Raw genomic sequence first — 13074 nt, 5'->3', positions numbered from 1 at the left:
GACAGATGTGCCAGAACTTGCTGGTAGGCCACAACCTCATGGTGATGCGCAGATTATAGAAATAGGTTAATTTAAGATATAAGAGCTAGATAGAAAGACACTTAAGCTATTGGCCAAACAATATTGCAAATAATATAGTTTTTGTGTCTTTATTTTGGGTCTAGGCAGCCTCTACCAACAGATTGGCACACAAACGTGGGACAGCTAAATCCGCATAAAACCTGAGAGAACTTATAAAAATTTCTACACACACATACACACAGACACATTTGCACAAAACAAAAGCAAAGTTTATCTGCATTTTTTTTTTTTTTTTTGGATAGGCTCTACTTGCTGATGGTGAACAGGGGCACCGCAGCTTTTTAAAGAGCTGATTCAGCATTAGCAGAAAAAATCTTTGTGGTTTCGAAAAGACAGCTTCCTGGTTCATGCTAGTTGCACAAACAGCTCTGGCTCTTTCAGGAGGTTGGGTACTCAAATGGTGTCTATGAGCAGCATGTTACAGATTGCTTAAGGATGGCACAGACCACTGTGACCCTGGAGTTGGGGCAATGTGCATGGCTCTCAGAGGCAGTAAACATACCTCCTCCATGTTGTACTGAGCAGAGCCACCAGGCAGTGCTGCAGAGTTAGCCCTAGTCACACAATCTTAGCATTTAAAAAAAAGTGCTCCTGGTCAGAAAATAATTACAGATACACAATAAAGACAGATTCAGATAAAAAAGACCTCTGAATGAGTCACAGTGTTGGATAAATGTACATAGTCTTGGGAGAGAGAAGAAAAAGACTATAGTTGTAAAGAAAAGTAAATTATTTAAAAACAAAACAAAACAAAGTCCTTAAAAAGACAGAGTACAGACAGACATAGATTAAAGGAAAATAGAAAAATAAGCCACGTAAAGATGGAATATAGACAGAGAGTCTGGATTATGTATATTATTATGTTTTCTTTAAATTTTTGACTATGAATGAGAGACATTTCATTGTACAGGTTGCTAAGCTAAATCACCATATATATTGTAAAGGTATCTTGACTTCAAAATTTGGATTTAAGAATATGTTGCTTTGGAAAAGAGATTCTGCTTTTGTTTCCACAGAGGATGAGAATTTGTGGATTCCTTCCATACTAATGTGGTTTGATGGAACAAGATCCACTGAAAGGTCTCTGCAAACCCCAAAATTACTTCATCCAACAAAAAGCAGGAAGCAGTTTGGAGAGAAATATGCCCAAATTCCCAAATATTTTATAAATGTTTGTTTACATTTAAAGGGGGATCTGCTATAAAGATGAATAGTTTGCATTAGTATGGACCTTGGTTTGTTGATACAAATTTAAGGTCAATTTTGTTATATGTATATTTCTGCTCTTGATTAATGTATTGTGTTTGTGTAGCTCATTTTAAAATATAATGTATAATTAAGAAATACAGGTTAATAGATAGTCATCTATAATAGTCAAGTTTGTAATCATGTTAGTTAGGTTTTCTAAATATATAGAGATATATTTCAGTTAGATAATCTTCAAAACTTTCAAAGACCCATGGAATATGGCATTTAAAAATGTTTTAAGAACTTAAAACTTTTCATACCAATGAGACACATCTGTTCCTGACAGTACCAATCTACTTCAAGAGGATGATGGAATTGAAGAGGCTCCTTATGGAGTTTGTGAGCCTTTTGGGCAAGACACTGCTCTTTCCTGGACTGCTTGAAGTTATGCTATATGAACTGGATATGCAGGACCTAGAGAAAAATGATTGCTGAACTTGCCTAAAGTTGAGACATTCCCTCAGGGTTCCTGCTTCATGAAAAATTCTGTCAGACATTCTGCAGCACACAGAAGAAAGCAAGTGATAAATTTTGCCAGTACCAGGCATGAGATCTTCAAATTTCCTGTTTCATGGAAAAGTCTGCCAGATACCATGGGCCTGTAGGCTGAAGATATATGCCCCAATGTTATAAGAGTTACAAATGAACTTTGGGTGGACTGTCCAGGCAGCAAGGTATCTCTGTAATTTCTAGATATTTGGAAGTTGCTTTCAATGTACTGTAGTATGAGCTGCGGGCCTCTTCCCACAGCCCGGCTCCTGGCCTCCTGGCTAGCTTATATCCCAAAATAACAACACACAAACTGTATTCATTTAAACACTGCCTGGCCCATTTCTATTAATGTGTGTAGCACCAAGGTGTGCTTACCAGGAAGATTCTAGCCTATGTCCATCCTGGGTTGGAGCTTCATCGCGTCTGCCCGGGAGAGGGGAGCATGACGTCTGAGCTTACTTCCTCTTCCTCCCAGCATTCTGTTCTGTTTACTCCACCCACCTATGTTCTAACCTATCAGGGCCAATCAGTTTCTTTATTAATTAACCAATGACCTTCCTCCAACAATGCACTTCTTGTTTACTTTGGTAATATTGTATCTTCTGGAGTCTTTGATAGAGTTGAAGAATGGTTATAGTTTTCCTTAGTTATGATAAAAGATAAAGTAGATGTAAATATTGTAACTGTAATTCTAGTTTGATATCTGTTTTGTTACATGTAATTTTACTATATAACATTAAAAAAAGAAAGCTAAAAGAAAGTTAAAACCTTTCTTTTCATTTAGACAGAAAAGGGAAGATGATTTGTGAAGTGTTGTTTATATTGGTTAGTGAATAAAGAAATTTCTTTGGCCTGTGATAGGGCAGAGTAGAGGTAGGTGGGAAACCTAAACTGAATGCTGGGAGAAAGAAGGTGGAGTTAGTGAGATACCATATAGCCGCCATAGGAGACAGATGTGTTGGAACTTTGCTGCTAGGCCACAACCTCATGGTAATGCACAGATGAATAGAAATGGGTTAATTTAAGATTTAAGACTTAAGACGCTTAAGCTATTGACCACAGTGTATTGCAAATAATAAAATTTTGAGTGTTTATTTAGTGTCTGGGCAGCTGGGAATGAATGAGCATCATTGCCAACAGTGAACTCTTCAAAGGTCATTGGTTTTTCAATTCCTGGATTAGTGATTGACTCATTATATACTCTCAGAGGTGGGGAATAAATAAATAAATAACGATTTAAAAAGATGAGGAAGATTTAAAATGTTAGAAGTGATGATTGGTCATGTAGGTGGAAGTTTTTGTCCTGCAAGCTGCTCCTGTAACCACACAGAGGCTTAATATTAATTATAAATGCTCGACCAATAGCTCAGGCTTGTTACTAGCTAACTCTTACATTTAAATTAATCCATAATTTTTATCTTGCTTTGTCATGTGGTTTGGTTCATTTTCTCAGTACACGATTTCCATCTTGCTTCTTTTTGCATCTCTGGCAACTCCCCAGACTCTGCATTTCTTTTCAGTATTCTCCTAGTCTGGCTTTCCCACCCAATCTCTTCCTGCCCAACTATTGGACAGTTAGTTTTTATATTAATGATGAGAGCAATAGATCCTCATAGTGTACAGAAGAATTATTCCATAGAATTTTTACCTTTTTATCTAAATAAAAAGGAAGATTTTAACCTTAACATAGCAAAACTATATATATATCAAAACAGCTATCAAGTAAGAATTACAGTTGCAATATCTGATCCATTAGCATTTGGTAAAGTTAGAGAAAATAATTCTATTATACTTTTTGAGTCTAAAGTTTTATACTTAATTTGTCATTTATCAAACTAAGAAAAACTATAAATTTAACTTAGTCTTTGATACCAGCAAAGACCCCAGCAAGTTGAAATGTTCCTTAATCTGGCTGTCTGGGACAGTCATTCAAAGTTCTTCTGTAGAGTTGGGGCATCAAACTTTGGCCTACATATCTGGTAATTATGACAGACATTTCTGAGAAGCAGAGAATTTGGAAGGATTTCCTGCCTTATCCTGGCAAAGTTTGGCAGTTGCTTTCTTTTACATCCTGCTCGTCCAGTTTGGGCAGTATATTGTCAGCAATTGAGACAAAGGGAGCTTCTTTGCTCAGAAGACTAGCTTTTGCCATAAACCTCAATATGGAGGTTCTTTGATGTTCACTGTCTTCTTTTGAAGTAAATGTGTGCTATCAGGAGCAGATTTGTCTCACTGGCATGAAAAGCCTTAGGTTATTAGAATATTAAATGCCATATTCTGTAGATCTTTGAAATATTTGAAGACCACCTGTGTATCTAAACATATCTGTGTATGACCTTGAAAACACACCTAACATGACTATAAATTTGACTATTATAGATGACTGTTAGTCTGTATTTTTCAATTGTACATTGCATTTTAAAATGTGCTACCTGAACAAAATACCCCAAACAAGAGTAGAAGCATACATATAGTATAGCAGAAATAACTTTTAATTTGTATTAATAAACCAAAATCCATACCAATGTGAAATATTTTGAAATTAATAGTTGTTTTTTTGGATTAAAGTAGATTCAATAATCTATGATTTTACCTCATAATTTCTATATTATATCTCCTTTTCCCCTTATAAGAAGATTTTTTTAGATTTAATTCCTTTGTCTAGCTTTTTTCTATGACCAATAACAAATTGTAATTACCCCCTCTCTGTTAAATGATAATAAACATCTATAACTCATTTTTGGGGAATGTGGGCATCATTCTTTGGATTGTGCATTGTATACAAGTCAATCAAAGATGATTCTTTTGTTTTATGCTTGAGCATATATAGTCTTATAGTTCTTTTAGGTTTATTTTTTATGCTTGTAGCTAGGATTTTCAGGGCATCTTCCTTGATCAAACCTATCATCTTTACCTGTGAATGAATCCACACCCTTTCATTTTATGTGGAAATAGAAGCATAACCTCTTCCCCAAAGTAACATACCTTTTGACTTCCATTTTGAAGTTAAGACATTTTAAAAATGTATAGGTTGGCTTAATCCAGCAGCAACAATCAAATATCTCTTACCAGCTAGGTGTCCCTCCTCCATGTAAGGAGATGTTTTACAGTTGTAGTGTTACAGAAGTAACCTGACTTATTGGGAAGCCAGGATATATGTAGAGCCACAATAGGACAGCTCTGAAAGTGGGAGCTGCAATAGGACAGCTCTGGAAACAGGAGCCACAATAGGACAGCTCAGACGTGGAGCTTAGAGTCACAATAGGACAGCTCAGCTTTGGAGGATGGATCTGCAATAGGACAGCTCAGCCCTGGAGGGCAGGTGCCCTGACTGTCAGGAAGTCAGCCTACCTAGAGCAGCCATAGGACAGCTTTGGAGGCTGGAGTCACAATAGGACAGCTCAGCCCTGCAGAACAAGATGTCCTATTGGGAAGCCAGGCTACTTGAAGTTGGGATGCAGTGGGGGATGGTCTCCCTGGGGGATATAGTGATCTTGCTCTTTTCCTGCAGAGCCCCTACAGATGAGTTATACTTTGTTCCTTTAAGGAAATATGATTCTTCTAGCTGCTTCTTCTTTGGCCTAGAGAAGAAGCAGCATTCTGCTAAAGGGGAAGCCCCTACATAAATGTAGCAATCTCTGGCTCCAGTGAAAAGTTGCTTCTTTTTTCTGGCTGGCTTTGTTCAGCCCCTCCTTAAAAAGCATCTTAGCTAGGTTTTTCTGTTCTGCTTTGCCTCTCTGAGGCCCCCTAGGGAGCATCTCAGCAAGGTTTTTCAGCTCAGTCCCCTAAGGGACTTCCCGGCCAGGTTCTTCAAGTTTGAATGAAGGTTGTCACCCAAGACTCTTTTGAGAAAGAGATTTATTTGGGAAGGAGGAGTCCAGGAGAGTGGCTGCCTCTGCCAGGGAGGGATTAACAGCAGCTTCATGGCAGCCTTTAAAGGGGTGGAGAGGCTAATATAGGGCTTCCCAAAGGGTGGAGTTTTCCCAGGAAGAAGGGATTGATTAGTTTTTCCCTGCTTAGGGATTGGTCAGTTTAGCTGGTCAGGGGCAGAGATGGCTCTGACTTCATGGCCAAACTGTGTTTCTTTGACTGGTCCTTTTAACATTTTGACCCTAATCTTAGGACCAGGGCATATTTCTTTCACTGGCTCTGATTCTAGGGACAAAGTGTGTTTCTTTCATACTAGTTTCACAGTCAGGGCACGTGTCTTTAGTCCTGGATTCAGGGATAAAGATGTTTCTTTCCCTGGCCCAGGTCTCAAATACAGGCTGTGTTTCTTTCATTGACTTTGGGTTCAGAGTCAAGGTGCTCAGTGATTGGTTGGTTTTCTCTTCTGGTTGTCCCTTTTACTATACACTCAGCAGTAAATATTTTCAAAGAAAGCATAATAACATACAGTATCCAGGCTCTCTGTATTTTTCCTTTAAATGGTTTTTAAAAATAAATTACTTTACTACCTTAAAGAGACTTTATTAATTTAGAACTATATATTTTAAATCTATGACTGTATATATCCTTTCTCTTCTATCTCCCAAGCCCATGTATATTTATAAACACACTGCTTCCCATTTAGAGATTTTTTTCTTCTGAATCTGCTTTTACTATGTATCTGTAATCTTTTTCTGACCATGTGAGCTTTTAAATTGCTAAGCAGCATGGCTAGAATCTCTACCTCTGTTTTGGCAGCTATCTCTGCCCTGCTTTGTTCCCTGAGAGTCTAGCTTCATGGTGGAGGTACAAGCTGGTGAGAGTCACATTTACTACCCTAACTCTGGGGAGGTTCTCAGTCCACACTGCCATTTCATTTAAGTATTAGGTAGCAAAGCTTCTTAAAGAGCCAAGCCCATTTTTGCCACTAGCACTTAGCCAAGAAGCCGTCTCTTAAAGGAGCTGTGTCTCTGCTTGTCTTTAGCAAACAGAGTCTACCTGAGGAATGGCAGTTATCAAGAAGCCATGTTTGACTCTGTTTTTGTCTGCTTAAAATCCTTTTTTATGAGTTTTTTCAAGTCTTTTGTGAAAATTCTGGCTCCATATAGGAATGACATTTGTAAATGGACTTTTTATTCTCATATGCCAGTTACAAAATAACTGACATGGAGACTTAAATTATTTACAAATGGTAGGCTGATAGCTCAGGCTTATTACTAATTAGCTCTTTAAACTTAAATTTACACATTTCTATTAATTTATGTGCTGCCCCAAAGCTTGGGGCATTTATCTCTCATGCATATCTTGCTTCCTCTCTGTCCAGCTGGTGACTCCTTAGACTCTGTCCTCCTTCTTCCCAGCCACCTCTGTGTCCTGTCTATATTTCCTGTCTATCTGCTGGCCAGTCAGCTTTTTATTAAACCAATCCAAGTGACAAATTTTACAGTGTATAAAAGGATTGTTCCACAGCATTTCCCCCTTTTGTCTAATTAAAAAGGAAGATAAATGCTTATGCAAATTAAAACCTAAGCTGACCTCCAGCAGTTCACTCTATGAATGTTGACAATGAAAAGAACACTTTGCTTATTAATATACTGTAATTTTGTGGACTGAAATGCTGAATAAACTCCATTGTTTTCAAACATTAATGTATATTCTGGGGTTTACTGGTTGACCTCAGCAGATAAAGTGAGCTGATAGTCTTAGTTCGTAAATGATCTGAATGTGTAAATTTAAATGTGTTCCCCTGGCTAAGTGAGATAGCTTTTACATTTCTACATATATCCCATAGGCTTCCCATTACTGAACTCTTAAAATTGGTATTTCAACATTACAGAAATATTTTGTACCAATTTTATAAACCTTTACAGTGCAATTTATGTTATTGTTTTGAGGCAAACCAAAGGTATATTTCTCAAGATTCTGTTGCCTTTAGTAGCATTTGATGGAAGATCTTTTATACCTTTGTGATAGATAGAAGTAAACAAGACTGCACTTTTTTTTTCATTTCTCTTCTTAAATTGTAAGCCAGACAAATCCTGGGAAGAAGGAGGGCAAAGTCTGAGAAGTCACCAGCCAGATAGAGAAGAAGCAAGTCATGCAGAAGAGATAAAAGCCATGAGGCTTGGGGCAGCACATAGATTACTGGAAATGGGCTAATTTAAGAGGCAAGAGCTAGTTAGTGATAAACCTGAGCTATCAGCCAAGCATTTATAAATAATTTTAAGTCTCCATGTCAGTTTTTTGGAAACTGGGAAGGGGGAAAGAAAAGTCCATCTAAAAGATCATTGCTAGTAGTCAATTTTAATCATGTTAAAATTATATTTACTATACTCAGAAAAATTTAAATATAATATTATTAGACATTAAGGTATGTGCAAATATGAACAGGGCATAATAGATGAATGGTCACAACCCAGCATCAATTATAGATAATTATCAATACATATTACCCATGGGTCCCTCTCTTAAACTACTCTTGCCTTTCAGTGTAAGATGATGTACATTCTGAAAACTTTGCTCATAAATTCTTTAATTCTTTATATTCTTATTTTATATGTGTGTGTAAGGAAAGTACTATGTAGTCTATTTTTAAGCTTTCATAAACTATGATCCTCCAAATCACCTAGTGGCTGCATTTAGCTATAGTATGTTGTATAATAATCTACTCTATCAGTAAGTCACCTGTCTTTTGCGTTTGTCAGTGGATGTCATCATTTTACTAGAATACAAAGTGATACTATTTTAGACAAGTTTTATTGTTGGGGGAGGCTGCTTGTTCATTTCCCAACTGCCCTGACTTGAAATAATCACACATAAATCTGTATTAATTACAATACTGTTTGGCCAAAGTTTAAGCATATTTCTGGTTAACTCATATCTTAAATTAACTCACCTCTATTAATCTGTGTATCGTCATGTGGCTGTAGTTTACTGGCAAGGTTCTGGCATGTTTGTCTCCAATGGCAGCTACATGGCTTCTCCTTGACCCTGCCTATATACATCTCATCCAGCCTGGCTATATTCTGTTAAGCCATTGGCCAAAAACAGCTTTCTTATTAACCAATAAAAGCAACACTTATACAGAAGGTCTTCCTACACCATCTTCCTTTTTCTGTTTAAATAAAAAAGAAGGTTTTAACTTTAAGACAGAAAAATTACATATAACAAAACAGGTATCAAGCAAGAATTATAGTTACAATATTTATATCAACTTTATCTTTTATCATAACTAAGGAAAATTGTAATTATAACTATTTATTCTTCAACTCCATTAAAGACCCCAGAAAGATATAATATTACCTAAGTTAACAGGAACTGCAATGTAAGCAACTTCCAAAACTCTAGAATTGACAGACATCTCACTACCTGGACAGTCACCCAAAGTTATGTATCATTGGAGCATCCATATTCAGCCTACTGGCCCATAGTATCCAACAGATTTTTCCATGAAGCAGGAAATTTCAAAGACAGTACCACCTATATTGGCACTTTGTCAATCACTTTCTTCTGTGTCCTGAAGAAAATCTGGTAGACTCTTCCATGAAGCAGGAACCCCAAACGACCTTCTCACTTTTAGGCAGCCTCAGCAGCCATTTTTCTGTGGGTCCTGTAAGTCCAGTCAAGCAGTTTAAACAAGAGAAGTTTTTTGCCCAGATGGCTAACAAACTACATAAGGAGCCTCTTCAATGCTCATCATCCTCTTGAAGTAGGTTGGTGATGCCAGGAACAGATGTGTCTCATTGTCATGAAAAGTCCAACATTGTTAAAACATTTTAAATACTGAAGGTCTTTGAAAGATTTGAAGAACACCTATCCAACTGAAATAAATTTCTGTATATCTACAAAACTTCACTAACATGGCTACATGCTTGACTATTATATGGATGATTATCTTTTAACCTTTATTTCTTTTATTTATTTATTTTTTTAACCTTTATTTCTTAATTTACATTACATTTTAAATGAGCTTCACAAACACAATGCCTTAATAAGAGCAGAAATATACAGTAACAAAATTGTCCTAAAATTTGTATAAATAGATCAAGATACATACCAATGAAAATCTTTAAAGCATATCCTTCTTTAAATGTAAACAAACGTTTATAAACACTATTTGCGAATTTTTGCATGGTTTTCTCAAAACTGTTTTCTGCATTTTGTTGGGCGAAGTAATTTTGGGTGTGTTCACAGCAACCTTTTGGAGGGGGTCTTGTTCTATCAAACCACATTATTCTGGAAGTAATCCACAGGTTCTCTTCCTCTGTGGAAACAAAAGCAGAACCTCTTTTCCAAAGCAACAAGTCCTTAGATCCAAATTTTGAAGTCAAGATACCTCCTTGGACTTTCCACAGGGCAGGGAACCCTGACTACTCTTTGGACTGGAGAGGGGTGGGGGAGAGAAGTGGGAGAAGGGGAAGAAGAGTGGGAGGAGGGGGAGGGAAAGGGAGGCTGGGAGGAGGCTGAAACTTTTTTCCTTTTCTCAATATATATATATGTATATATATATACATATATATATATATATATATTAATATTATATATATTGGTTTAGCTTAGCAGTCCCCAGAATCAAATGTCTCTCAGCAGTCAAAAAAATTCAAAGAAAACACAATAGTATATATAATCCAGACACGGTATATATTCCATCTTTACATGGTTTATTTGTTTTTACTTTATTAATCTATGACTGTACTCTGTCTCTTTAAAAACTTTGTTTTATATTTTAAAACCATTTACTTCCTTTTATAACTGTCTGTATTCTTTTTCTTCTCTCTTCCAAGTTTGTATACATTTATCTAATACTGTTACTCATTTAGAGGTCTTTTTCATCTGAATCTGTCTTGATTGCATATCTGTAATTCTTTTCTGACCAGGACCACTTATTTAAAAAAAAATGCTTATTGGGCATGGCTAGGATCAACTCTGAGTTCTGCCTGTTAGCTCTGCCCAGTCCAACATGGTGGAGGCATGTTCCCTGGCTCTGATAGCCATGCTCACAGCCCCATTTTCAGGCACACACTGGGTCTATGTTGCCATTGAGTGAGTTGTGGCACTCTGCTCACAAACCTTATACAAATGTTGCATAGCTGAACCTCCCTAAAGAGTCAGTGCCACTCCTACAGGTGAAGCAGGAAGCTGCTGTTTTTAAAGAAGCCATGTAGTTTTTACTGCACCTCCCTTGTAAACAGAGCTTGTCTGAAAAAATGCTGTTACCAAGAAGGTACTCTTGGCTCCCATTTTTGTGGGTCTAGAAGCCTTTTTAAAGCTTTCTTAGACTTTTCATGGAAATTCTTGTCCCACGCTAGTGCGCCAAAATCTTGGGTGAGGCTGCTCATTTGTTTCTTGACCTCCCTGACTCTAAATAACCACACAGAAATCTGTACTGTTTGGCCAATAACTTAAGCATGCATTTGTGTTGGAATTTCTATCAGACACACATTAAGAATTAGTGAGATTAATCCTATCAATATTACACAATAATATCTATTGACTTATGGAAGAAATTGCCTTATTTCCTTGAGTAAAATAGAATTAAAATTCCAAAGTGCAACTCCTTCAAATTACTTATCTTACTTTCTCTATCATGGTTGCAACATTGTTAGACTTTATAATTAGACTGGTCCTGAAGACTCTATAATTCCATTCCCCCATTCACTCCTCAGCTAAATTCTTTAGAAAAGAAAAGAAAATATAAAGCAACATTCCAACTCTTAATGAAGTGAAGGGCTTCTCAACACAGAAAAAAATTGGATGCACCTAGTTATTTATAGGTTTAATTTGTATTTTGTATGATTTCTCCTTCTTCAAGTTGTTGTAGTCTCATCTAAATTTATATCATATGAAATACAGAAGACATTTCAATGTGATTTGTCACTAAAAGTATTATCATTGTTATTTTGGCTTTGCTTTTTGAGGCAAGCTCATGTAGCCCAGGTTGGCCTCAGATTTGCTGTGCAGTCTAGGATGAACCTGAACTTCTGATCCTCCTGTTTCCACATCTTGAGTGCTGGACTTATAGACATGCACTTCCATACCTCGTCATTTTGTGCTGTACTTACAAATACTAGTAGGATAAAGTATAGGTATAGTTAATTATATGCATACAGAACTGTTGTTGTCAGGCATTCTAATACTTCTAATTTTTACTGGAATACTATTCTGTTCAGGAATTTGTCACTAAAGAATTCAAGAACTGTTTCATTTGTACAGTGACTCAACTGGCAGACTACTTCTCAATAGAGTCTGATTATAGTCCATATTTTAAAATTACCTGTATTGTTCATATTTAGATGAAAAACTACATGGTGAGAATGTTAGCAGTGGATAGGCTTTGAGTGCATAATAAACTACTGGTTTTATACTTCCATGCATAAATTATTCCTTTAGATGCTCTGTCTATGTATCTGAAGTGGTCAAATTATTGATCTTTGGTTTTTAAAATTTATGCTTTTGGCAAAATCAATAGAGCTGGCTAGATAAAAATTACATAGTCTACAAAATGTTTATTGAGTAATCCCAATGTGCAATGTTCTGCACACTGTGGTAGCTAGCAGAAGACAGCACAACTTGACCCTACTCCCTGGAACAGGGGATGAAATTTATTGTGTAATAAATAATGAACTTTATAGGATAGAACATTGAATGCCAAGTGACAATCATAATAATTTTTGGGGACAGAGCCATCCACTGCACTTCTTATTTCTGTCTGTATTTATAAGTATGACTAAATGGTCTAAAAAATCTTTTCCCTTGTACGTCCTTATTTTATTTAAATAGTGGTGCTAATATCAAAATCAGTTCAGAAGCTAGGTAGATTTGTAATCAATTGACACTCCACTTTTCACTTCACTTTGGCTTACTCAATCACTCTTATTGCCTGCAAATTATCTGGCACTAATTCTACAAACTGTGAGTTATCCTACACATTTTAAATGTTAATGAAAATCACTATAAAATATGTGGAATTAATATGATGGTGTTCAGTATGTGAAGACCAGAACAGTGAGAAATCTCAGCTAATGTCTGAATATATTCCTTTTTCTTTCTGGTCAGTATTTCACTAGTTTTACATAATTATTTAACCATCTTACCTTTTTTTCTTTTGATATTGGGTTGTACTATGTAGCTCTGACTGAATTCTAACTTGTAATCCTCCTGCTTCAGCCTCCAGAGTGCTGCAGTGACTGTTGGTACTACATGTATACATGGATGTTATATTGTTTTACTCAAAATTGATTTGGTAAGAGTAATAGACTCAGTTCCTTTAAAAATTCTAAACAACTAATGGTGATATTTCTCACCCTGGCCAACTTACCAAATATT

This window comes from Microtus pennsylvanicus, chromosome 3 (assembly GCF_037038515.1).
Source record: "Microtus pennsylvanicus isolate mMicPen1 chromosome 3, mMicPen1.hap1, whole genome shotgun sequence".
In the NCBI taxonomy this organism is placed as follows: Eukaryota; Metazoa; Chordata; class Mammalia; order Rodentia; family Cricetidae; genus Microtus; species Microtus pennsylvanicus.
This window is presented reverse-complemented; position numbering follows the sequence as displayed.